Genomic DNA, 25,056 nt, shown 5'->3' on the forward strand with positions numbered 1-25,056 from the left:
CAAATCTTCTCCCTGTGAGATTGTGAAGAAGGAAAAAGAAACGTGTGCTAGTTTTGCTGTCATACCTCAAACTGTAAGAGTTATGGCCACAGAGAGTAGTAAGTGCTTAGATAAGATGGAAAAGGCATTAGATTTGTACAGTAAGATGTTTTGAGAGGGGGAGGAGAGACCACATTCACATAACTTTTATTGCAGGATATTGTTAAAACTGTTCTATTTTATTATTAGTTATTGTTCTTAACCTCATACTATGTCTAATTTATAAACTAAACTTTGCCATAGGTATGTACATATAGGAAAAAACACAGGACATACAGGGTTCAGGACCTTTTGTGGTTTCAGGCATCCACTGTTGGCCTTGGAATATATCCCCCGCAGATGGAAGGGGACTGTTCTATTTGTCTCTACTCACTCCATCCCTGCCCCAAACACACACATACAGATTTCCAACTATCTTCTGTTTGCTATCTCAGCCCGACCTTTCCCCATTGGAAGGACAGCTGTCAGGAAAGACACTGGCTGGCCATGTCACTGTCCTCATGGTGAGGAGCTTGTAGTCAGGATAGCGTGTGCACATGCACACACACACACGGTGTAAGTAGATGCCTGCACAGATGTCCCCAGGTTCACCCGTGGGTCTGCTTACCCTCCCCATCAGCACTGCCTGAAGTGTATTCCATCAGCCACCCGTCCTGCTACTTTTCTTGGGTGAAAAGCTCTTTAAATCATAGTCATCTGTAATTAACTATGACTTCCCTCTCCTCACCTATTCACCCTCCCTCACTCCCATATATTTTATTTATACATTTGTTTATTAATATTCTCCCTTACCCTCCCCAACACACACACACACACACACACAAATTTGAACTCTCAGCATACAGGGGTGGTCTTTTGGGTCAGTTTAGATTAATACTATATCTCTAGCCTCTTGACCAGATCCTGGCACAGAGAAGGGACAAAAAGAATATTTGTTGGCTAAATGGGTGTCTGACTTCAAAAGCTGAGCCCCCATATACACTTTGCATGTGTGACGTTGTTTAGGAGCAAAAGAAGACCCATGAAGGGAAGTGGGATTCTGGGCAGTCTGTCCACTTAGATGACTCCGAGCCTGAGATGATTGCTAAAGCCTTGTTATGGTGTGGGCAGCACTGGAGGAAGATTGGAGAACAACAGGTAGAATTTAGCAGAAGGCAAACTTCGACTTAATCTCAGCTGGAGCTGCCCTATGGTAGGAGGGCTGTGGGTGGACCCTTGCAGGGATGGCTGCCATCAGTCTTGCCTGCTGGCCTCCGCCCCCTTCATAATCTCTTCCCCCTACTGACTCTGGGCTTAGCCATGTGGTCTGCTTTTCCCAATAGTGGCAAACAATACACAAGCAGAGGCTGGAAAGTTGTTTGCACTAAGGCTTATCCTTTCTCGCTGCTGTGAAACCTTTAACCACCATAGAGCAAATTCAGACTAGCCTCCAAGAGGATGAGTGACCATGTAGAAAGAGGTCCCAGTCATCCCATGCATTAAGCATGTTTTTAATTTTCTGTATTTTCTGATGCTCTGGCATCTTAGAACCTGATTGACACTGGAGGGACCTTCCTCCCAGGGTTAGCAAGCAATGCTCTTAGAGAACATGCCTTTCAAATGCAAAACAATCAACCCAGAGCCCACACCACCAACCACCTCCTCTACTGGGCTCTCACATTCAGGGCCACTATCCGCCTTCCCTAATCACCCCAGGGCCAGGTAGCAGACAGCTTGACAGCTCCTGTGGTCCAGAGCTGAAATTATTCTAACTAGACAAACCGAAGCCTGCTTACCCTGTCTTGCCTTGCCTTTCCCGTGCAGTTAACCAGTGCTTAAACCATGTCAACTGGAATCATTCTCTGTCTCTCGGCTCAGCTTCCTTCAACATTGGTGTCATTCTTAGGTGACAGCAAAGGTGACCACCAAAAATTAGGTTTCTATCTTCCAGCTTGGCAACTCCCCAGGAAAGAGAACTTCTCCTTCTTAATTGTCCTACAAACATCTCAGGGCTGACACTCATTGGCCTGGCTTGGATCACATGCCTCTTGCTGAATTAATTATTGTGGCCATGAGGATGTAGTATTCTGATAGGTCAGGTTTGAGTCAGCCCAGAAATTAGGGAAGGGATCAATCCCACTTGGAATGAGAATGGGGAAGGGATAATTTCCCAAATGAAAAGAGGATTCTATTACCAAAAAGAGAGAGAAAGGACTCTGGGAAGGCAGAAACAACAGGTGATCCCCCCCAGGAATGCTCTGCACATCTCTTCCCTGGCTTCTCTGATTCCTGACAGCCTTCCAGAGCCTTACTCCAAGTAGAATTTCTTTCTGAGAAAAGTAAGAGAGGAGACTTCCTTTGAACTCTTACTTTTTTGTACAAAGATCTAAAACCAGCTCTGAATGGCTCTTAACTTCAACCACACGGCATCAAATAAAAAATAGCCTTTGACCCCAGGCTTAGGAGAGGGTGGAACGATTGTCCTTGGCTCTGAGAACTTCACCGAATGAGAATGGGGAACATTTTTGTTATAGGATACTCTGGACTGGGCCTTGATATGAAGCCATCCAAGTTGTCATTGCTCTTGTTGGGGCTATTTTTTTGGTCTCTCTGCTTTGTCTGGGGTCACTCTTCTCCACTGGGAAAATTGGTTCCTTTTTTCCTCCCTTATAATGGAACTCCTGCTGCTGACACTTTATAGTGTAAGGCATAGCTGTTCTGGGCACATCTCAATAAGCACGATGACCTCAATGATCCCTTACGGTGGAATAACACCTTGACATTGAGAGAAGACTTTCACACACATTATTATATTTGATCCCCACAATAACCAGGGGGAAGGAGTACAGTATTATACTCACTTTCTTTAGATACGGAAATAGATTCAGAGAGGTTAAGTGACTGGCTGAAGGTCACAGAGCCATGTTGACTTAGGTAACATGTTGGCAAGGAATAAGCAGGCATTTATTCAAGGCTTCCTTTATTTAACAAGATTTGAGTTTATTGCTGCAGAATTCAGTGCTAACTCCCCAGTGGAGCTAGTTTGCAGTCTGCAAACTATAGCAGCTCAGAAGGACCAAAGCACAAACACAAGGCCACGGTGCCCCCAACAGCCATGATGAGAGTCCAGCCCAGCACATCAGCACTTGGGGGTCACTCAAAAGCGGGTCAGAGAGAGGCAGTCCCAGCTTGGCCCCCTGCAGAGCAGTTCTTGGCTCAGGATGAGCACCCTGGAGCCCACGCCTGTGGTCAGCCCTGCTGTGGAACTCCTCGCTCCCTACCCAGCTCCTTCCTTCCTCCAAGGGGCTGGTAGCCGGGCCAAGGATGGGACTGGGGCTTTGGTCACAGAGAGGGAGGGGGCAAGTCTAGCAGGGCCTGGAGTGCTGGAGACGTCCTAAGGCTTAGTGGAGTGACCCAGCCCCAACACCTGCTCTGTGCTGGCCCCAGACCCCCACACTGGGGTTGAGTAGGTCAGATAACTTTCCCAGCGATGTCTGCGGTGAACGGGATGGGGCTTTTCAAAGCCCGCGTGGGCCAGAAGAGAAAGGCCCCAGTCAGATCACCCTGCCCTCCCCAGCTTCAGGTGAAGGCTTCCCTGGACCATCAGGCTGTGTGCTGCTGGGAGCCTTCTATTCTAGAAGGTTCCGCCACGCGGCAGAGAAAAATAGCAGATGCCAGAAACTCATCCATCTGAAAGGATTCATTTTTCCCCCATAGGAGAAAAACTAATCACACCTTCTCCCAGTTGGAGTATCTGCAATTACCTCCCCTCCATAAGTGGAAAAAGAATGTCAGGACTAATCAGATGACATCGCTCTGGGAACCCAGTGCATCCCAGCACCAATCTTTTTGAAAAGCCCCATATGGGAAGACAAATTCAATTTGTCTTGTCTAGGGGAAAAATGAGTTTCAAATACATTGAATCAAAAGTGATATCTTATGTACCAGACATCAGTGATCCAGAACAAACGCCTGGGGAGAAAAATTACCCTGAAAATTGTAAGTAGTCAGGTTGCCAAAGAACTGGAAATTTATGCTGCAATCAAAGCACAGGAAGTCCAAAATACTGGACACCACCATGCCCCAGGCTGGGCCCCAGAGGACTGGGTGCCCCAGACAGAGCCCTGGTTCCTGGTTCCTGAGGGCCAGGCTGGGCAGCTTCCCTCAGGGACACCTCCTGCCTGCCTCCCAGAGACCTGCAGCCTCCATGGCTTCCAGCTGGGCTGGGTTTACTCAGATCTGCCCTAGGGAGCCAGCCTGGCCAGAGCAAAGTTGGGGGAGGGCTGGGGAGGGAGAGAAGAGGTCCGGGTCCCACTGTTTTCCCAAGCCTGGTGGACACTGATGCTATCAAAAAGCCAGTTTACAAACCCTGGAGGCCCCTGGTGGTTCTCTTCTGAGACAAGCTGGTGGAGTAGAAAATTCCAGGACCAGAAGTCAGGAGATCTGGATTCTAATCCTGGCTCTGCCAATGGCTGGTTAGTGCAAGTCTCTTTGCCTTTCTCATCCTTCACTGATAAAACAAAGAGTTTGATGTAAATGACATCCAGGATCTCTTTCAATTCTGTGACTAAGAGATTTTTCTTTCTTTCTGCTCTTTTTCTTTCAAGAGTGTCCAACATGGTGAGTAAGACCAGTCTTTCAAATCAGTCTGCGTGGCTCTGAATCCTCGCTCCGCTGCTTTCTGAGTGAGCTTGAGCACGTAAATAGACTTCTCTGTGCTTCCATTTTCTCTTCTGTAAAATGAAGACAACAGTATCTATCTCATAATCTTGTGAAAGGATAAAAAGATTACATGTGCAAAGGGCTCCGCTTAGCTCCTAGCATGTAGCTATCTTTTATTGAACAACGACTGAATGCCAGGCTCTGTACTAGGCACTGTAGATACAGAGATGAGCCAGAGAGCCATGGTCCCTGCCCTCCAGGATGTTATTGTCTCCTAGCAAAATGCTGCCCAGGAAGCCCCTCTCTCATGGTCACCAGTGTGTTCCTTGTGTCCCTAAGGGTGGGGTGACTCCAGGCATTCTGCCTTTGGCAGTGGGGTTGGGCATGGAGCAAGCCCCCCTTCTGATCCCTGAAGTGCACACCAGCTGCCTGACATCTCCACTTTTCCCTTCCCTGCTTCTTTATTGCTTTTCCACTCCTGATTCCACTTGAAGTCTAACTTCAAAGACAATAGAAATAAATAAAATCTGCAAAAGAGACTTTCCTCCTCCCCTCCTCCCCTTTTCTCTCTCTAATTTTCGTCCCAGTCTCCTCTCGTTCTCGTTGCATCACTTAGTCTCACAGATCTTCTCTGCTTGCCCCACTTGGGGACCTTCAAGATCCCTCGGTGACTTTCTGCCCTCCCAAGAACACACTCTGGCCTTGCTCTTCCTAGAACTCGACACAGCCATAAGCTCCTTGGTTACTGAGGACATTGGCTGTGGGAACATCCGGCATCGTTTTCCCAGGGGATGGGGGTGGGGGCCGGAGAAAATGCTCTGCTCCTGCACAATCAGCAGGGACAGGAATGGGGATCAATCTGGGCACTGCCAAATGCAGATGTGTCCCCAGCCCAGGAGGAGGGACGAGCAGCTGCTGTCTCAGGGGCCAGCTGTGGCCTGCAGGCGGGCCCGGGAGAAGAAGGAGGCGCTGGCCCAGAACAGGCAGCCCCAAGGGGTGCCAGGCAGCATCCTGGAGGTCTAGAGCTGCCCTGCCCAGCCCTGCCTGGACAGGAGGGCTGCTTGATGGATGACTTTAATAGATGTTTTAGGGAGCTGGCGGGCCAAGCGTTTATGCCCAAGTGCACACTGGCTGTTAAAGGAATTCCCAAATCCCTTGCTGGAGTCTAGCTTATGAAAAACATTTCTAGAGGAATCCTGTGGTCACTCTTGCACTGTGCTCATCCTTGGGCTGCCAGGGGTGGGAGGGTGGGGGAGAAGTGTGATGCTCTTTGGTCAAGCCTCGCAGGTTCCGGGTCAGGCCAATTAAATGATGGCATGTGAAGAGCTGGGGTAAAGATAGTTGTTTTGCAAACATTTCTTGAGTGCTTACTATGTGCCTGGCATGGGGCCAGGCTCCGGAGAAACAAGAGCAAATAATATCAAATAGAGGAGTTCATACTTTTGTTGGACAGAGAGATGCACATGGTGGGTGGAGGGGGGGGTGGCTCCCGGAGCTGTGGGAAACCCACAAAGGTGACCTTGGGGTCCTTGTGTTTCCCTGCCATACTTCCTCCACTCCCTCACTTCTGCAGGTGCCAGAATTCTTTTACAAGTAATAGGGTTGTAGGACACTCCCCCTTCAGCAGTAAACGGTGCTGAGGGCCTATAATGGCAAAGTTTTAAAAATCGCAGCAGATCTGGGGAGGGGGAGCTGAAGTGCGTGTGGAGGGTGATGTCTTTGTGACTGCCACATTTTGTAATCCTGTGTCAAGCATCAGAAAAGGCAGCTTCACAGCCATCTAACACTGACTAGAAGGGAATCAGGACCTGGGCAGGGGAGGCCCTGTGTCCCTGATGCCTGGTTGCCAATCCTTTAAGCTGATTTAACTCTGATTTACACCCAGCGCCTGGTGGCTGCCCAGCAAACAAACGCTGGCCCACCCTCCGCTCCCAAACGTGGCCATGATGCTGTACCAGGGAGAGGCTTCTCTCCCTCCCCAGGCTCCCACCTCCAGGCGGCGCTCGTTCAAGAAGCCCCAGCCTCGTCTTCCACGCCCCGTGCTCTACACCTCTTCTGCTGCCCGCCTCTGCCCTTCCTAGAAACCGCGCCAACGAGAAGCCGGGGCTGTGAGTTCCTTCGGTGCCCCTGGACTCCCAAGCCCGGCTGAAAGGGGCAGGCTGGAGGCCAGGTTTGGAGCTCAGGGTCACTGTATGGGCTCCCAGAGAGCAGCGCAGCCATGGGGGAAGGTTAACAATGCCTCTCTCCGCCCCCACTGGGATGCCAGATCCCAGATTCCAATCCAGATGCTGGGTGGCCCTGGGCAAGCATCTTCACTTCCCTGGGCCTCCTTATCTGAAAAATCCACACGATGGATTACATTTTTAGGTCTATTCTAGATTTACTATTCTAGGATTCCAAAAATAAATGTATCATGTGGGAGGACGCCCAGCTAAATCATCCAGCGGCCACAATAATTTGCGTCTGAGCGAACATGCCAATATAACAACGCTTTGGAAAACAGTTTTATTTCTTGTGCCAACTCAGATCTGTGGGGAGTAACTATGAAGAGTGCTGTGTTGAGAAGGAATCTGAAGCCTTAACTAGGTCCAGCAGGAGACTGGACGGTTTAGGGTTAAAAGCTAAACTCAAAGGCAGACGCCTTTACCAGCTGTGTGATTTGGGCAAGTTACTCGATAATCTCTCCCAGCTCAGGGGATGGTAACGTACCTGCCTCCCGAGGTTGGGTGTGATGATGAATGAGACATTGTAGGTAAAACTGCTCGTACCAGCTTAGGTGCGTAATCAATGCTCCGCTAGGAAGAGCCCCGGCTGCCTGGAGTGGGCGTGGGAGGGGTGGGTAGCATCGCAGCACAAGGGGGCTTTACTGGCCACATTATCTTGTTCCTCTCCTCCCAGGGATCCTTCTGGCTGTTCACCCTGTTTCTCTCAGAGGGAGATTAGGAATCTCACAGTAACGGAGTGGAGTCGGAGGAGACAGCCCACCCCCAAATCCTCGTGAAAACTCTGAGGTGCTCCTTTCCTTTTCCTTTTGTCCCGGACGGGATTTATTTCCAGAAATACCCTTGTGACTCCTTCTTCAGGGAGCCCACCCTGCACTCCTTTCTCGGGCGGAAGGGCAGGAGCCAGTCGCCGTCGCCCCTCCCCTGACCCAGTCCCAGGGGGGTGTCAGGCCGCTCTCCGGTAGGGGTCTACCTCCCGGATTCCTGACCCCGGCCTCGGGGCGGGGCAGGAAGGGCGGGGTTTACCACGCCCCGCGACCAGGGCGGAAAATGCGCGGTTGCCGGGCCCCGCTGGTGCAACTTGCACTCGGGAGAGAATTTCAACCGCTCAGTAAATTTACTTTTATTCTTGGTTTTGTCTGTTGGCTTTTTCCCACTTTCTTTTTTTCCTTCATCCCTTGAGTCAGCAAAGCCAAACTCAGAGATGCAGATGGAGCAAAGAAGAGACCGGCCGGGGGCGCCCCCAGGTCCCTTTGCCTCATTCCCTCCACCAACTCTCCACTGCCAGCCCCGCGCTGCGGAGACCCGCACTTCTGGCTCCTTTTCCAACCAGGCAACTGAATGTCTGCCCTACCCCACCCAGCCTCGGCCCAGGGCTGGTGGAAGGGCATGGGCCGGGAAGGGCAGGTGCCGGTCACCTGTGGTCTTGTGGGCACCTCATCAGAAAGCAAAGCTGGGGGCCATGTTTTCAGAAGATTCAATTTTCTGGCCCATTTACACCTTGATCATTGTCCTTTAAGGCTCAGCGACCCATCAAGGGCCTCTACCTGGAGAGCCCCTGCTCAGCTCTCAGGTCTCGGCTCACCTCTTCTTTGGGGAGCCCTTTTCTGACTCAGACCCCTGACCCCTAGGTTTGGCTGGGACCCTTGGCTTTATGCTACAAAGTTTCACTTCTCTTAGCATAATGCTCATCACATTGTTATTACTTATTTAAATTAATGACTTTCTATTGTTATCAAATTTGTTATTGGAGTGCTATTATTTATCTAATTTGTTTTCCTTCTATAAGCACCATAGGACAGGAACCCATTGTTCTGTTCACTCCTGTATCCCGAGGACCTGGCACATAAAGGCCCTCAATAAATACACGCTATGTGTGAAAAATCAGTCCAGGTCTTTGGATCTTTGGCAGAGTCCGCCTCACTGTGCAGCCATTTATTCTTTTCCTGTCTTTCTCCTCTCTGACATCTGGATGGAATTAGGGGTGTATAGGGATTGGCTTTGGACAAGACCCTGTATCCCAGAGAATCTGGGACAGTGGGAGGGGAAGCTGCCAGCCCAGAGCCTTGGCAGGGGTTTTGTGGAGAGACGTTCAGGAGAGAAAAAGTATGAGAGACCAGGCTGTCAGCTCCTGCGTTTGTCTTTGCCTCCCTATCCCCAGTGCTGGGGGAGAAGGAGGTGCCCAACATGTGTCCAGTGAATGAATGAATAGAGACAGGCCTTGGCTTTGGGATTTATGGCTCAGAGCACCCTAATTCCCTCTGTGTGTCTGCAGTACCAAGACAAGTTTCCACCCAGAGCCTGGCACACTGCCCAGTTTCTGCTTTGGCACCACAGCACCGCCGTGTCTCATGGCTGTTCCTCAGGAGAGAGCTGTGCCCTGGGAGCTGTGCTGGGGCCCAAGGAGGAGAGGATGGAATCCTAGAGGCTGGGCTGAGGACTCTCAGGTCCTCTGCCAAAAAGGCAGCTGCCACCTTGGGGAGGCTTGCAGGATGTAGCGCAACCCAAAAGCTCCCCTCCGAGTCAGGGTCTTGATGGGTCACTGGGGGCAGAGTAACAGTGCTTTTGAAGTTCCCAGGGCAGGAGAAAGGCTCTCTGGAGCCTTGGAAACATTATGCTTCTGTGATTCCATTATATAAAATGTTTAGAATTGGTAAATCCATAGAGAAAGAAGGTATATTAATAGTTGGCGGTGGTGGTGGTGGGGTAGTAGAGAGTGATTGCCAGCAGGTTCAGGTTTACTTTTAGGGCAATAAAAATGTTGCAGAATTAAATAGTGATGATGATTGCACAGCCTTGTGAATTCAGGTATCCCCTGCTACCCGAAAGTAGAGTGAAAATTTTGCTAGCCAAGATGGCGTAAGTTGAAGAAGCAATTACCTGAGGACATATCCTGCTAACAGATGCACAGAATAAATCAAGATAAAGCACAGATGCTTACAGACATAATGTGAAGCTATGGCGGCCTGATACTGAGATGCTGAGTTGGGGGGGTGAGGGGAGACTTGGCGGGGGCCAGTCTCACTGCTCAGCTTGTGCACTGCAAAACCAACGCTGAACCCTATTTTTGTTTTTCACCTCTTTTCATCTGCTTTGGATTTCTTTCCATTAGTGAAAACAGGTACAAATGTAGATCTTTCATAAAAGTAAAGTGACCTAAAGCAAACTTCAGAAAAGCAGGAGATACTTGTATATTAAAAGTCACTTCTTTCTCTATGGATTTACCAATCACTTCAAACTGGTGAATTGCATGGTAGGTAAATTATATCTCAATTTTTTAAAGGGTGGGGGTGTGCAGCTTCAGGCTCACTGAACAACTGAATGAAGCTCAGCTCACATGGGAAGAAAGGGAGAGTTGGGTCAGACCAGATCCTGCAGGACCACCTTCAATTCAGATGGACTTGATCTGAGAGGCTATGGAGACCAGTGGAAGGTTTGAAGCTGGAGAGCGACATGGTCAGATTGACACTTTAGGAAGATTGCTCTGGCTGCAGTGTGGAGGATGATTGAATAGGGGACGGGAAGACCAGTCAAGAGGCTGCTGCCATGGTCCAGATGAGGGATCGTGGGGACCTGAACCAGGGGCAGCAGGGAAGGAGAAACGGATTGGAGGGAGAGATGGGAAGCAGAAATGACAGAGCTTGCAGACTGCAGGATGTAAAGGGAGGGGTGAGAAGAGTAAGGAGTTGGGGGTGTTGAGGCAAATGGCACTGAGGGTGAGGGTGCCAGGGCATATGGAACGGGGGTCCTTTATTGGGAGGGGGAAGCCTAGAGGGGGGCAGAGGAGCCACATTCCATCCACTTGGGGCAGGTTGAGGTCAAGACACCTGCAAGATGTTCAGGGGCATTTGTGGCGGAGGTGGTCAGCTCTAGGGGACGGCGCTCAGGAGACAGCTGGGACAGGCAGAAAGACCCAGAAGGCAGCAGCATATGAGGTCATTGAGGCCTTGGGAGTGAGAGAGCTGCCCCAGCAGAGAGCAGGAGAGGCCAGGCAGAACCCTTGGGAACTTTGATCCCTGAGCATCAGATGAGGAAGAGGCCCCTCAAGGAGTCCGAGAAGGAGAAACAAGGAACCAACTAGAAGTGAGGGGCATGTGGGGGTCTAAGGGAGGGAGATGCCTTCAGAGAATGGTGTGGTCAGCCGTGTGCACACCACTGGGGAGCCCAGCCAGAGGGGATGCACGTGTGTCCACTGGGTTCACAGAGAGGAAAGTCCTCAGTGACCCTGAGAAGGTCAGGGTTGGCACCACAGCCTGGAGACTGGAGTAGATGGAGGAGGAGCGGAGGAGGAGGAAGCAGAAAGTGATCCTTGGAATAAGTGTGGGAAGGGGAGAAGTGATACAGGGGATAAAGGGGGAGAGGGCAAGGGGGTGTTGAGGGTAGGAAGGAAGCAATTTTGTTTGAATTCTGAGAGCCTGGAGAGGCAAGAGATATAAGTTATGCCGAGTAGGTGGAGCCAGGCTTCAGAGTACCTGGTGCCTGGCCTCAGGTGGGAGGAGGGACAGACCTCCCCCTTTTAGCAGAAGAGAAGAAGAAGGGGCAGGGCTGAGGTGGGTCTTGCGAGGGTTTGTCCTCCTGGAGATGAGGGAATTCCCGCAAAGTTTCTAGTTTGTCATGGAAGTGAAGGACAAGGTCAAGAACTGAGGCTGCAGGCAAAGCCTGAGGGCCTGGCCCAGCCCATGCCGAAAGTGGCTCAGAGTGTCACATTTCCAAGCATTCTGTGAGCTGGTTCGTAATCAGAGCAATGATTAAAAATTAAATTATAATAGATCCACATAAAAATGCTCAACTAATCTTTTACAAAGGTGCAAAAACAAAGCAATAGAGGAAGGATAGCCTTTTTGACAAATGGTGCCAGAGCAATTGAACCTCATCAAAATGAAAAACTTTTGCTTTGTGAAAGACCTCTTTGAGACAATGAGAAGGCGAGCTACAGACTGGGAGAAAATACTTGCAACCTACATATCTGACAGAAGACTAGTATCTAGACTATGTAAAGAGCTCTCCAAACTCAGCAATGAAAACAAACAATTCAATTAGAAACTATGCAAAGTGTGAACAGACATTTCACTGGAGAGAATTTACAGATGGCAAATAGCACATGAAAAGATGTTCAACATTATTAGATATTACAGAAATGCAAATTAAAACCACAATAAGATATCACTGCATCTACCAGAATGGCTAAAATAAAAAGTAATGATAAAACCAAATGCTGGTGAGGATGTGGAGAAACTGGATCATGCACATATTGCTACTGGGGATTCAAAATGGTACAGTCACTTTGGAAAAGAATATGGGCACTTTCCTACAAAACTAAATGTGGGCTCACTATACAACCCATGAAGTACGCACTCTTGGGCATTTATCTCAGATAAATTAGACTTATCGTCACACAAAAACCTATACAGGAATATTCATAGCAGCTTTATTCTTAACAGTCAAAAACTGGAAACAACCCAGATGTCCTCCAGTGGGTGAATGGATAAACTCTGGTGCATCCACAGCATGGAATGCTACTCAGCAGGGACAAACTATCGATACATGCAGAGACTTGCATGAATCTCCAGGGCGTTATGCTGCATGACAAAAATTCAATCCCAAAAGATCACGTACTGGATGGTTCCATTCATGTAACATTGTCAAAATGACAAAATCACAGAAATGGAGAACAGATTAATCGTTGCCAGGTGCTGTGGATGGAAAGAGGGAAGGAAGTAGATGTGGTTTTGAAAGGGCAGCAGAAGTGATCCTCGTGATGGAAATTTTTTTTTCTGTTACATTCATTTAGTAAATCTACACTTCGGGAAACTTGGAACATATAACCCCATGCAAACAGTAAGATTCAAGGTCAAGACAATTGAAAACCTTATTTAATCCATTGGGTGGCTTAATATAATATAAATAATGTCATTATAATTCCAACTAATTTCCAAGTATTTCTACAGAAAATCATCTAGAATGTTCATATAATAAGCCCCAAATCCGGCTTCTTGGCAGCAACATCCTGAAATAGGAGGGCTGTAAGGGGTGCAGTAGACAGATAGTCCAAGCTAAAAAATGTTTGTTAATCATTTACATCTGCATAGTTCTTACATAGGCATTTTTAATTTAGTTTTTTTATTAAAGTATAGTTGATTTACAATGTTGTGTTAGTTTCTGGTGTACAGCATGATGATTCAGTTATACAAATAGATATTCTTTCTCATTATAGGTTATTACAAGATACTGAATATAGTTCCCTGTGCTATACAGTAGGACCTTATTGTTTACTGTTTTTTATATAGTGGCTTGTGTGATGGAAATGTTTTGTATCTTGACTGTATCAATGTCAATATCCTGGTTGTGAGACCAACTATAGCCATGTAAGTTGTTACCAGTGGGAGAAACTGGGTAGAGGGTACAGGAATCTCTCTGTATCATCTCTTACAACTACTTATGAATCTACAATTATCTCAAAATGGGAAGTTTAATTAAAAATACATTTTAGAAAGGTGACATATATATGATTCCATTTATATAGCATACCTGAAATGACAAAACTATAAAGATGAACAGATTGCTAGGTGCCAAGTGTTGGAGGGTGAATGGAGGGAGGGCTGTGGCTTTAAAAATTTAGCAGAAAGGATCTTTATGATGGAGCTGTTCCATATCTTGCGTATGGTGATCACACAAATCTACACATGTAATAAAACTATTTAGAAGAATCAAATACACACACACACACACACACACACACGAGCATATGTAAAACTGGTGAAATCTGAGCAAGACCAATGGATTGTATGAATGACAATTTCCCTGTGATATGGCACCTTAGATGCTATTGGGTAAAGGGTATAAGGGATCTCTGTGTGTTATTTCCTACATCTGTATGTGAAGTCCACAGCATTGGCTGGAATGGAGGCAGGGACCCTGAGGATGAGGAGTCCAAGGGGGTGCGAGGCTAGGGGTTAGACAGATCATTTCCATGGAGGCTGGTGTCTCCTGGGATTGTGGCAGGACTTGGAGCAGAGGAAACACTGGGAGAGGAAGAAGGGGAAATGGAGGAAGGAGGGACGGAGGAAGGGAAAAGATGACCCAAGAGAAAAAAAAAAAGTATTCTTCACAGAGGCAAGAAAGGGAGACTAAAGTGTAAAGCTGGAGGCTGTTTAGGGGCATCGTTTAATGAATTAAATGTCTCTATTTTAATCAAAAAGGCTAAAAGGCTTGATTGAGAATCTAAATTACCCCAGGGATTAGGCTAAATTCCTGCCTTTGCAATTCTTAAATTGTCATGAGTCTGAAATTATCAGACACTTCACAGTGCATTCTAAATTGCACGACAAAGGGTAACCAAGAAAAGGAAGGGTGGCCGGGACGGTCCTCTCAGTGCACTGGGACCAGCCCTGCCAGCAGCGGAGCACAGCTCCTAGGCATGAGTGGCTGCTTACAGGGCTACTCTGAGGGAGGAGGCTTCAAAGGGGGCATCAACCAGAAGGCAAGAGCTCAGTACCACATCTCAATTAGACAAGCCTGATTGTCCTCCAAGGACACAAACGGGGACCCAGGAAAACCCCTGCTCAAGCCCAGGGAGTGAGAGGATGGTGGGAAGTTCTCTCAAGATTCGGAAACCTTCTCTTTCTGACTCAAACATTGGTGCCTGGTCCAGTGTCTTGCATATAGTAGGATAGCGGGTGCTCAGCAGGTGTTTGTAGAATTAAACAAAATGTATTTAAAAGAGGTGGAGGGTATAGTTCAGTGGTAGATCATGTGCCTGGCATGCATGAGGTCCCAGGTTCAATCCCCAGTGCCTCCATTAAGGGGAAAAAAAAAAAGAACTAAAATAAAAATAGACTTAATGTAGAAAATGTAGAGCGAGAGCTGGGTTGGGGGCGTGATGTGTTTTCCTTCCAGACAGATTTTAAATTAAGATGGAAAAGGGAAGATGTTAGCACATTAACACCTCACTAGTGGACCTCCAGGTCTCAGTGGAAGGTTTTCTTGTTGGTGGAGAAAAAGTGGGAGAGCCTTCCTTTTGCTGACTGAATCACCCCAAGGGGCATGGCTGCTCCACCAGTCAGTTCAGAGCCCTTGCAGGAAGGGAAGGGCCCTGAACAAGCACTTCCTGGAGGGGACCCCATTTCAGCCTCACCACAGCCCCTGGAAGGAAGGGAGCTGTTATAACCACTGCATCAATCAGGACCTTCAGGTTCAGAGAGGACCCCTGGGTGACACCACTGGCCTGGGTGTGGGCCTGGACCACTGAACCCTCCTCCTGCCCTCAGAGCCTGAGCCCGCGACCCGACACCTGCCCCTCACAGACCCCGGGAATGAAATCACAGCAAGTGACCCTCTTCTCATCCGCCTCAGAGCTTGCCCCCTGGGATCCCCCAAGACACCAGCCCTGTCTTGTCCCAAATCTTGTGCCAGATCAGGTTCTTGATCTGTAGGTAGAGCTGAGGGATGGAAAAATCCAGATGCCACTGTGAAAAGAACTTCAGTTTGTGGGTAAGGGAGGGGTGGAAAGAGGAGAGAAGTATCAGAAACGATTCAAAAACAGCTGAACTTTGAAAAACAGCAGAAAAATCTCTCGGGTACTGCAGAGAAGTACATTTTTTAATGAAGTTGTGCCAAGGGACTGAAAAATTGCTTATGAGCAGAGGACCTCGGCCCAGGGAGCAGCTGAACTCACAGGGCAGACAGAAGAACTGCTGGAAGGGCAGTTTGTTCAGAGGCAGCAAAGGAAACTCAGAGCACATTCTTAACCACGGAATTCCAGGAGGTCACCAAATCCTTCAGCCACTCAATACTGTGGCCCCTGAATATAACAGACACCAAATACGACAGCCACTAAGTACCGTGGGCACTAAATGCTACAGGCAGTTATGCTGTCATAACTGAGCCCCACACCTCAGACTGAAAAATTCTAGTATTATGACTACAATAGACTGGGCCTAAGGAAGACCAGGAATGTTTGGTAAAAGAGTTATAGTCTCGGGGCCCCTGAATTCACCCGTGGACCCCATTGTCTGGGCAGCCAGGGTAGAATGACCACAGCCTTGATGGTAGGTGGGACCAGAGGGAGGGGAAAGAGGGGAAGGGCATTAATTCTTTTGTATACAAGGCCAGAAGCTGCCTCTCCTTTCTTGGGGGAAGTGAAATTTCTTTCCCATTTGGCTGTCCTTGGGCACACACAACCACCTCTGCTCTTACTCACTGGGGTGAGACCGGGGACCAGAGAACTCTAAAGTTGCCCACAGAGTATTTCTGTCAGGTTGCATGTTTATGGCCAAGAGGTGATTGGCAACAGCTCGATCCTTCCATTTGAGGGGCTGTTCCCCACGGAGGAGGGGGTGTGGACACTGGCTCAGCTGAGGGTCATCCAGGTGGTCATGGCTGGAGGCTTCCAGGCACCCACTACACTGACTTTCCTGGGGAGCCAAGAGATTTCAGTACTGTTCTAGCCCTCAGATTTTGCTTTCTCAAGGCTTTCCCTTATCACAATGATACACACTGGTAGAAACTGCAGAAAAATATAAAGAAGTCAAAAAACAATTACTGAGGGTCCATTACCTGGAGGCAACCCTAGTGAAACTTCAGCATATTGTCTTCCAATCTCCTCTGCTGGTCTTTCTCCCTTTACGTGGTTGAGCTCTTACTGCACTCTTTTTTTTTTTTCAATTGACTTACAGTTGATTTACAATGTTGTGTTAATTTCATGTGTATAGCAAAGTGACTTAGTTGTACATATATATATTCTTTTCCAGATTTGTTTCATTATATGTTATTACAAGAAATTAGATATAGTTCCCTGTGCTGTACAGTAGGTCCTTGTTCTTTATCTATTTTATATATTGCAGTGTGTGTATGTTAATTCCAAACTCCTAATTTATCCCTCTCCTTCCTTTCCCCTGTGGTAACTGCAGTTTTTTTTCTATGTCTGTGAGTCTATTTCTGGTTTGTAAATAAAGTTTGTTTGTATAACTTTTTTTAGATTCCACATATAAGTGATATCATATGATACTTGTCTTTCTCTGACTTACTTCACTTAGTATGATCATCTCTGTGTTCATCCTTGTTGCTGCAAATGGCATTATTTTAATCTTTTTTATGGCTGAGTAGTATTCCATTGTATATGTATAACACATCTTTATCCAGTCATCTGTTGATGGACATTTAGTTTGCTTCCATGTCATGGCTATTGTAAATAGTGCTGCTATGAACATTGGGGTGCATGTGTCTTTTCAAATTAGAGTTTTCTCTGGATATATGCCCAGGATTGGGATTGCTGGATCATATGGCAACTCTATTTTTAGTTTTTTTAAGGAACCTCCATACTGTTCTCCACAGTAGCTGCACCAATTTACATTCCCACCAACAGTGTAGAAGGGTTCCTTTTTCTCCACGTCCTCTCCAGCATTTATTATTTGTAGACTTTTTAATGATGGCCATTCTGATTGGTGTGAGGTGATTTCTCACTGTAGTTTTGATTTGCATTTCTCTGATAATTAGCGATACTGAGCATCTTTTCATGTGCCTGTTGGCCATCTGTCATATCGTACTCTTAATTTTGTGTCATGCTTGTTTCTGTTAACAACAGATGACAAATCATTCCCTATGATATTAAACATTTCATAATGTTGTTTTAAAGACTGTATGTGATGGTTAATTTACTTTTATGTGTCAGCTTGACTGACCATGTGTGTCCAGATTAAACATTATGTCTGGGTGGTCTGTGAGGGTGTTTCTGCATGAAATTAGCATCTGAATCCATGGTCTCAGTAAAAAGCCTCAATAGAACAAAAAATGGAAGAGGAATTTGACCCTTTTTTCTGCATCACTACTTGAGCTGCAATATCTCATTTCATTTTCTCCTGCTTGAGGCTGAGATTTATGTCATTGGCTCCCCTGGTTCTCAGGCCTCTGGACTCAGACTGAATGAAACTATCCGCTTTCCTGGGCCTCCAGCTCACAAACTACAGACTGTGGGACTTCTCAGCCTCCGAAATCTGTATTTGGCATGAGCCAATTCTCCATGATAAACCTTGATGATAGACAGATGGATAGATAGATACATCCGTTTCTCCTCTGGGGAATCCTGACTGATAGGAAAGCTGTCACCGAGCCATCTCATATGTAAGGAAGGAGAAATACATTCCACCTCTCAGTGAGGGAGTGGCAAAGAATTTGCAGCCATCTCTAATTCCACCACAGCAGGTAGAGTGAACACTGTGGTGTGCCACCGTATTAGTCTGGGTTCACCAGAGAAATAGAACCAATTGGAGACATAGATACAGTTAGAGATATAGATGCAAATACAGTCATTTGTATTTACTATAAGGAAATGACTCATGCAGTTATGAAGACTGAGAAGTCCAAAATCTGAAGTCAGCAAGCTGGAGACCCAGGTGGGCCAATGATATAGTGCCAGTCTAAGTCCAAAGGCCTGAGAACCAGTAGAGCCAGTGGTGTAAGTTCCAGGCCTGGGCTGAGTCCAAAGGCAGGAGAAGATCGGTGCCCCAGGCCAAAGACAATCAGGCAGAGAGAAAGAATTCTCTATTCCTCAGACTGTTATTGAATTCTTGCTTTCAACATTTTGGATGAGGCCCACCCCACAGGGAGGGAAATCTGCTTGACTTGGTCTACGTGGATTCAAATGTTAATCTCATCCAGAAACCACCTTACAGACACACCCAGAATAATATTCAACCAAATATCTGGGCAACCTGGGACTAAGTCAAGTTGACACATAAAATGAGGCATCGCAGCCGTCCAGCTCCTGCCAGCAGCTTTGGCTGCTCACAGCTGGGTATCTCTCCAGGAATTGTCCTCAGCCAGAGTTACACCCTCCTCAAAGTGCAGTCCCCTCCCAATGGCTGGTGGATGTAGGGGATTCCAGAGCCCAGCCCCCTTCCCTCTATTTGGGACAACTCTGAAGGGCCATCCCAGACTTAGATCTCCCTGGGAGATCAGCTGATGACTCTGTTGTAACTATATCACAGTTAAGCTCTCCTCCTGCCCAGTCCTCTTCCCTGACAGATGCTGCTCTCAATGTCCTCCCTGAGAACCAGACCCAAATCTCTCTCAGAGTGTTTGCCACCAGCCTGAACTATTCAGACGCAGGGAAGGCTGAGCTCTGACTGGGGTGTGGAGAGGTGTAGACAGCTTCTGAAATGGAATCAGAGGCTTCTGCAGGCAGGGGGATTTGTGAGGCTGCAGTCTGAGGGAGAGGTGGAGGCCTGTGATGGAGTGAGTAGAATAACAGATCGGGAGACAGGTGAAAACAAAGTAAACATTGACCCAACCAATTCGCTAATGTCAATAATTTCGGTTGTCTCCAGTGTTCACTGTTATAAATAAAAAACATTGCAACACATGTCTTGATTCCTAAATTCTTTTGCCCACAGTTCTGATCACTTTTTTAGGACAGATTTCAAGCAATGAAATCATGAATTAAGGAATATACATTTTCTGGAGGCTACCAGAACTTTCCAAGGCCCCGTTTCACACGGCATTTACACAGCATTCTCCTTCAGCCCAACTCCTAAATTTACAAGAGACCTGATTTAGGGAAGGTCATTGATTCAGCTGGAGAGTTAATTATTCATTTCAATTGGTTGGTGCAAAAGGCTCCCCAGAGCCTACAAGAATAAATTGAAAAGCTATTAGAACTAACAGGCGAATTTAATAAAGTGGCTGCATGCAAAATTCAATAGCTTCCTCACCAACCAGCAATAACCAATTAGAAACGACAATGAGGGTGGGTGGATGGGGGAACAGAGAGCACAGCCATGATGACAATAACAGTAACGAAAATACCCAGGATTGACTTTACCAACAAGTGTGAGAAATAGGAAAAACTAGATCTTAAAAATTTGTAAACTTTTCTAACACACATGAAATAATTAATTAGACGCTAAGGTCTGCCGCGTTCCTAAGTGGGAGAAGTGAATGTCCTGTGGGGTTAACCTGTACATTAAACACAGTCCAATGAAAAGTCCAAAGAGTTTCGTCATTTTGCTGTTAAACATGCCGCAGTTATTCGAAAGTTCACTCAGGAAAAACGCATAGGCAAGAGGAGCTAAGAAAAAAAATTTGCAGATGAGTGAAGAGAAATTTTGCCCTACCAGGTATTAAATATACAGTAAAGCTAAAATAATGAAAGCAGTGTAGAGAGAAGGTATAGCTCAGTGGTAGAGCGCATGCTTAGCATGCACAAGGTCATGGGTTTGGTCCCCAGTACCTCCATTAAATAAATAAATAAACCTGATTATCTTCCTCCCAAAAAACAAAAGAAAAGTTTTTTTTTTTAAAGGTGGAGGGAGGCTATATCTCAGTAGTAGAATATAGTGCTTGGCATGCATGAGGTCTTAGGTTCAATCCCCAGTACCTCCATTAAAAATAATAATAAATAAACCTAATTAATGCCCCCCCAACAAAAAAGAAAGTAGTGTAGCCCCAGTGCAAAATTTGGCAGACACTTTGTGGGTCGTGCTTACCAGCAGAAGTTAGGGTGCAGGAATCTCGTGGCCAGAGATGGTGGCATCACAATCCTGTCAGAAGAGGCAGCGTTATTTGATAAACGGTATAGAGACAATTGATTAACTATTCAGGAAAAAAGTTACACCTTCTCTCACACCACATATCCAAATAAATACATTGTAGGTGATGAAAGAGTTCAATATTAGTATGGGTTGAATTGTAGCCCTTGCCAAAAAAAAAAAAAAAAAAAGTTGAAGTCCTAACCACTAGCCCCTCGGAATGTGACCTTATTTGGAAACAGGGTCATTGTGTATGTAATTAGTTAAGATATGGTCGTACTGGAGTAGGGTGTGTCCCTACTCCAGTATGACTGGTATCCTTGTAAGAAGACACCATGAGAAGGCAGAGCAGAGATGGGAGTTCATGCTGCCGCCACAAGCCAAGGAACATCTGGGCCTACCAGAAGCTGGAAGACGCAAAAGGAATCCTCCCCTGGAGATTTCAGAGGGACCACGGCCTGCCATCACGAGACTGCTAGTCTCCAGGACTGTACGACAATACATTTCTGTTGTTCTAAACCACCCAGGTTGTGGTGCTTTGGGTTACAGCAGCCCAAGGAAACTAACACAATGTATAAATTAGAATCATTTTTAAAATTTAAAGAAAATATTGGTGAAAAATGTATATGCTTTCAAAAGCAATAAGGACTTTATAAGCATAAAAATGATAGAAAAAATCCAAGGAGAAAATCAATACTTTTTAGATATTAAAAAAAACGTAAACAAACATAAAAAAAAGCTTTACCAAAACTAAAAGTTAAACAGCAAACTAGGAGATATAATTGCTACAAAATGACAAGTAGCCATTATTCCTTAATACATAAGAACTCTGAAAGCCCAGTAGAAAATTAGATGAAGAACACAAAGACAAATTCACAGAAGGCACATGACTGTGCACATAAACCATGTTTAAACTTACTAGTAATCAAATCCATATAAATTAAAAGATGACAATTTTTGCCTTTCATATTGACAATGTTTTATGTGATAGTACTTAATACAGATAAGGATACAGTAAAAATTGTACCTCCCAATTATATTGTTCAAAGTCTAAATTTCTACATTTTTTAGAAGGCATTCTGGTGCTAGATATAAAGAGATTTTTAAAAATTCACACCCTTTGATGAAGTAAATCTTCTAAAAATGTATCTTAAGGAAACAATTAAAAGGTAAATATTTACCTACAGAGATCTTCATCATTGAATAATTTGTAATAATAATTTGTCCCTTTAATAGTCCTTGTCAAAATGCCATGGCTCTCCCCAGACAAATTAGAAATAGCCTCAGTGTCCAACAATACAGGAATCTTGCACAATTATGTAATGCTAAATTATGCAGTCATTAAAGGTGGTGATTTCACTTTCATGACATGGGAAATATTCACAATAAAAATGTAAGACAAAAAAGCTCACTATTGTATGTATATTATAAATCAAATTTTACAAAACACACACCTGCAGGGGAAAAAAAGAGTTAAAATAAGCCAGAATATTTATCTTTTCAGGATTTATGGATGGTTTTGACTTTTTTATTGTGATTAAAAAAATAACATATAGCATACAATTTACCACTTAAGTATTTAAAAAAATTTTAAATTTTGGTGGGGAGGTGATTAGGTTTATTTTTTTATTTTAATGGAGGTACTGGGGATTGAAACCAGGACCTTGTGCACGCTAAGCATGAACTCTGCCACTGAGATATCCCCTGCCCCCTCCTGGAACTATTATATTTGAGTTTAATGCACCCATCCTCTTGCAGAGAGAAAGAGAGCAGAGACAAAGGGTTCTTCCCCTTTGCCATCTGTACCCTCTGCACAGCTGGCCATGGGCAGGAGACTCTGGCTGGCAGCTGTCCCTGCAGACAGGAGCAAGGGTATGTGATTTCCTGAGCAGCCATTTTAGTCCTAATGTCCCTTTAATAGTCCTCGTCAAAATGCCATCGCTCTCCCCAGAGGTTTTCATGACTATGGAAAATAAATAGCCATTATCTGACCTCCAGGGGAACGGAGATGTCTGCAGAATTCTGGGAAAGGTAGTTATAAAACCACGCAGAGCCAAGCCACCCTTTCAGTATCGGCAACCCCAATGCAAAGCCAAGGTATGGAGCCCTGCTTATCAAGGAAACCACAAAATAAATGGAGCCACTGCTCAAAGTTTCTTTTCACCTCTTTTATGTGCGTGAGAACATCTGGCTTCTGTGGGGGGCAGAAGAGAGAGAAAGAGGAGGAAAGAGAGAGAGAAAGAGGTCCAGCAGCCATCCAGCGGGCGTCATGATCATAACTCTGCAAAACTGGACCAAGCACCTGTCACAGCCAGACCACCTTCTGTCAGGCAAGCTTCAGCCACTTCTTGAACGACCAGCCTGTCCCCATCCTGCCTGGGAAAGGTCAGGAAGGGAAATGAGAAGGAAGATGTTTTTCTTCATGCTATCTCTCCCATGCTGAGAAAAGCTTCAAGCCAGGAGGGGATGGAGGGACCCTGACTTCCCTGCCTTCCACTCACTGCTGGGTCCTGGTGGCCCTCTCATATGGGATGGAGGGTCCCAGGAAGGCCTGGGGTCCTGGGCTGAAGTTGATTGGCAGCTGTCCAGCTCTGCCTTTGTCCATACTCCAGTATTTTGATCCAGTGGCTGTGGCTGTGGCCCTGCCCCTCTCGACAGAGCACTGACCCTAGTGTCAGAAAACTGGGATGGGATCCCAGCCCCATCCCGTTCTGTTTTCCTGGTCTGGGCCTCAATTTTCTGTGTCCCTGAAAATGGAGATCGTGATCTCATCTGCTTAACACATGAGGTGGGTCTGGAGTCTGACCTGGCAGGGGAGGCTGCTTTCAGACTACCAGTGGACACTGCTGGCTTGGCAGGAGCCAAAGCTCTCTGCCTCTAGGCTGTTCTTCCTTTCATTTGCAGCGTTACCCACTTCAGAAGTGAATCAGGCCTACTTCACTCCCCAGGACCCTGCTGCCGAGCTGATGGCGGTGTTATGAGGGCTGGACAAATTCACATACCCTGGCAGCTGATGGCCACTGTGCTACTGGAGGAGGGGTATTTGTTGTGGGTGATAGATAAAAGTATATCATCTCTAATTCTGACACCGACTACAATTTTGCACCCAATTCCGATGTGTGTATTTTTTCACCACACGAAGCAATTCTCCAACACCAGCTGTGTCCTACCATTCAACTCAGTTCTGACACTGTCTACTTGGAGATAGTGTCAGCTTCCACAGGTTAAGGGCTCAGTCCCCCAAGACTAACCCCATCCCCCAAATTCAGATCACAAGTTCAGGTTGTTACCTATGCTTCTGACCAATTGGCTATCGATCAGAAGTTCCAGTGGTGACACTGTCCACTTGGGGAGTTAAGACCTAAAGGAATGATGAACAAGCCACAGCTGCATATGCCCCATTGAGTGAGTGGGTGCCAACCAGAAAGTGTCCGAGGGAGGACCAAGAGGGGGACCACAATGCTGGGGGTTGGATGAGGTTCCCACGGAGAAACGCTGGCAGGCCTGTGAGTGGAGAGGGACAAATCAGGGTGGACAAGGCACAGCACAAAGAACACAGGCAGTGCGGTGCGCTGAAGGGGCCGTGACCAGCAACTTACTATTCTCTTTCTATCACTTTGTATCTGGGGGCCCTTCCACATACATCAGCTCAGGAAACAACTCTGCTGTCCTTCACAAGTCCAGCTAAGCCCTGGAACACACAGCCTTTAGTGAGTTCAACTCACTAGAATTAAATGAACTCCAACTATGTGTAAATCATTGTTAAGTATAGCAGGGTATGTAGGAGAGTGTAAAATATAGTCCCTGCCCTCAAGGACAGAAAGGATTTTCCTTCTGTCAGACAGCCAACGAAGGTGATTCTGGGATGACTCTGCAGCAGTGAAGCCTTACTTTTGATAAAGGGGAGCAAGCTCCGGGCAGCGTGGACAAGCCTCAGGGAAACTGGATTTGCCATCTATCAAGATGCTCCATTTGGGGCAGGGGTGGGGTTGGGAGTGGGGGTCCAAAAGGTATTCTGGTGACTCTGCAGTTTCCTTCTCAGAACTGGCTGCCAGGCTCAGTCAGTCCGTGTCTTCACAGTCTTCCCACTGTATTACTTCATAAGCACAGAAGCTTGTCTGCAGCCAAACATCAGCTCAAAATCAAAAGCCAAAGGAACTGCAGATGTCCCTATAACTCATCCATGGCTGGGCCACTGAAGAACACCCCAATCAATGAGCGGTTTCAGACTCTGCAATTAATCCTGGAAAAGCAGCAGCATCAGGACAAGAATGAAAGAACCAAAATAAGACAATGCACGCGGGTAACTTCTAAATTGGTCAACCTTGGCCAAAGGGAGGTCTGGAAATTTTTGCTCTGCCTGAAACAAAGCAACCTCATCCTGTCTCTTTCAGTGCGGGTTAGGACCGTGGGAGAAAGCATAGTTGAGCACCATCTGAGACAAACTGAACTACAAAATTATCTTGGGCATCCTCCGTCTGATGATGTGGGGACTGCCATGATGGAGCAGTCCATGGAGAAGTTTCAGAACTTGCCAAGTTGTGTGGGCAGAGTTGCCACTTACATGACAGAATTGGCAGAGGCCTGTCAGTTACTTCTCAAAAAGTGAGTGGCAGGAATACTAAGCAAAG

At 46.5% G+C, this 25,056-nt stretch overlaps 1 long non-coding RNA gene across 1 annotated transcript; it reads left to right on the top strand.

Annotated features, from left to right (window-relative positions):
* Window positions 1–6,604: 6,604 nt before the first annotated feature.
* On the top strand, window positions 6,605–8,740 carry LOC116665092. Its single transcript, XR_004321669.1, has 3 exons — window positions 6,605–6,850; window positions 7,579–7,691; window positions 8,086–8,740. It is a non-coding gene; the product is annotated as an uncharacterized LOC116665092 (long non-coding RNA).
* Window positions 8,741–25,056: the final 16,316 nt, after the last annotated feature.

The sequence above is a fragment of the Camelus ferus genome, chromosome 7 (genome assembly GCF_009834535.1).
Source record: "Camelus ferus isolate YT-003-E chromosome 7, BCGSAC_Cfer_1.0, whole genome shotgun sequence".
In the NCBI taxonomy this organism is placed as follows: Eukaryota; Metazoa; Chordata; class Mammalia; order Artiodactyla; family Camelidae; genus Camelus; species Camelus ferus.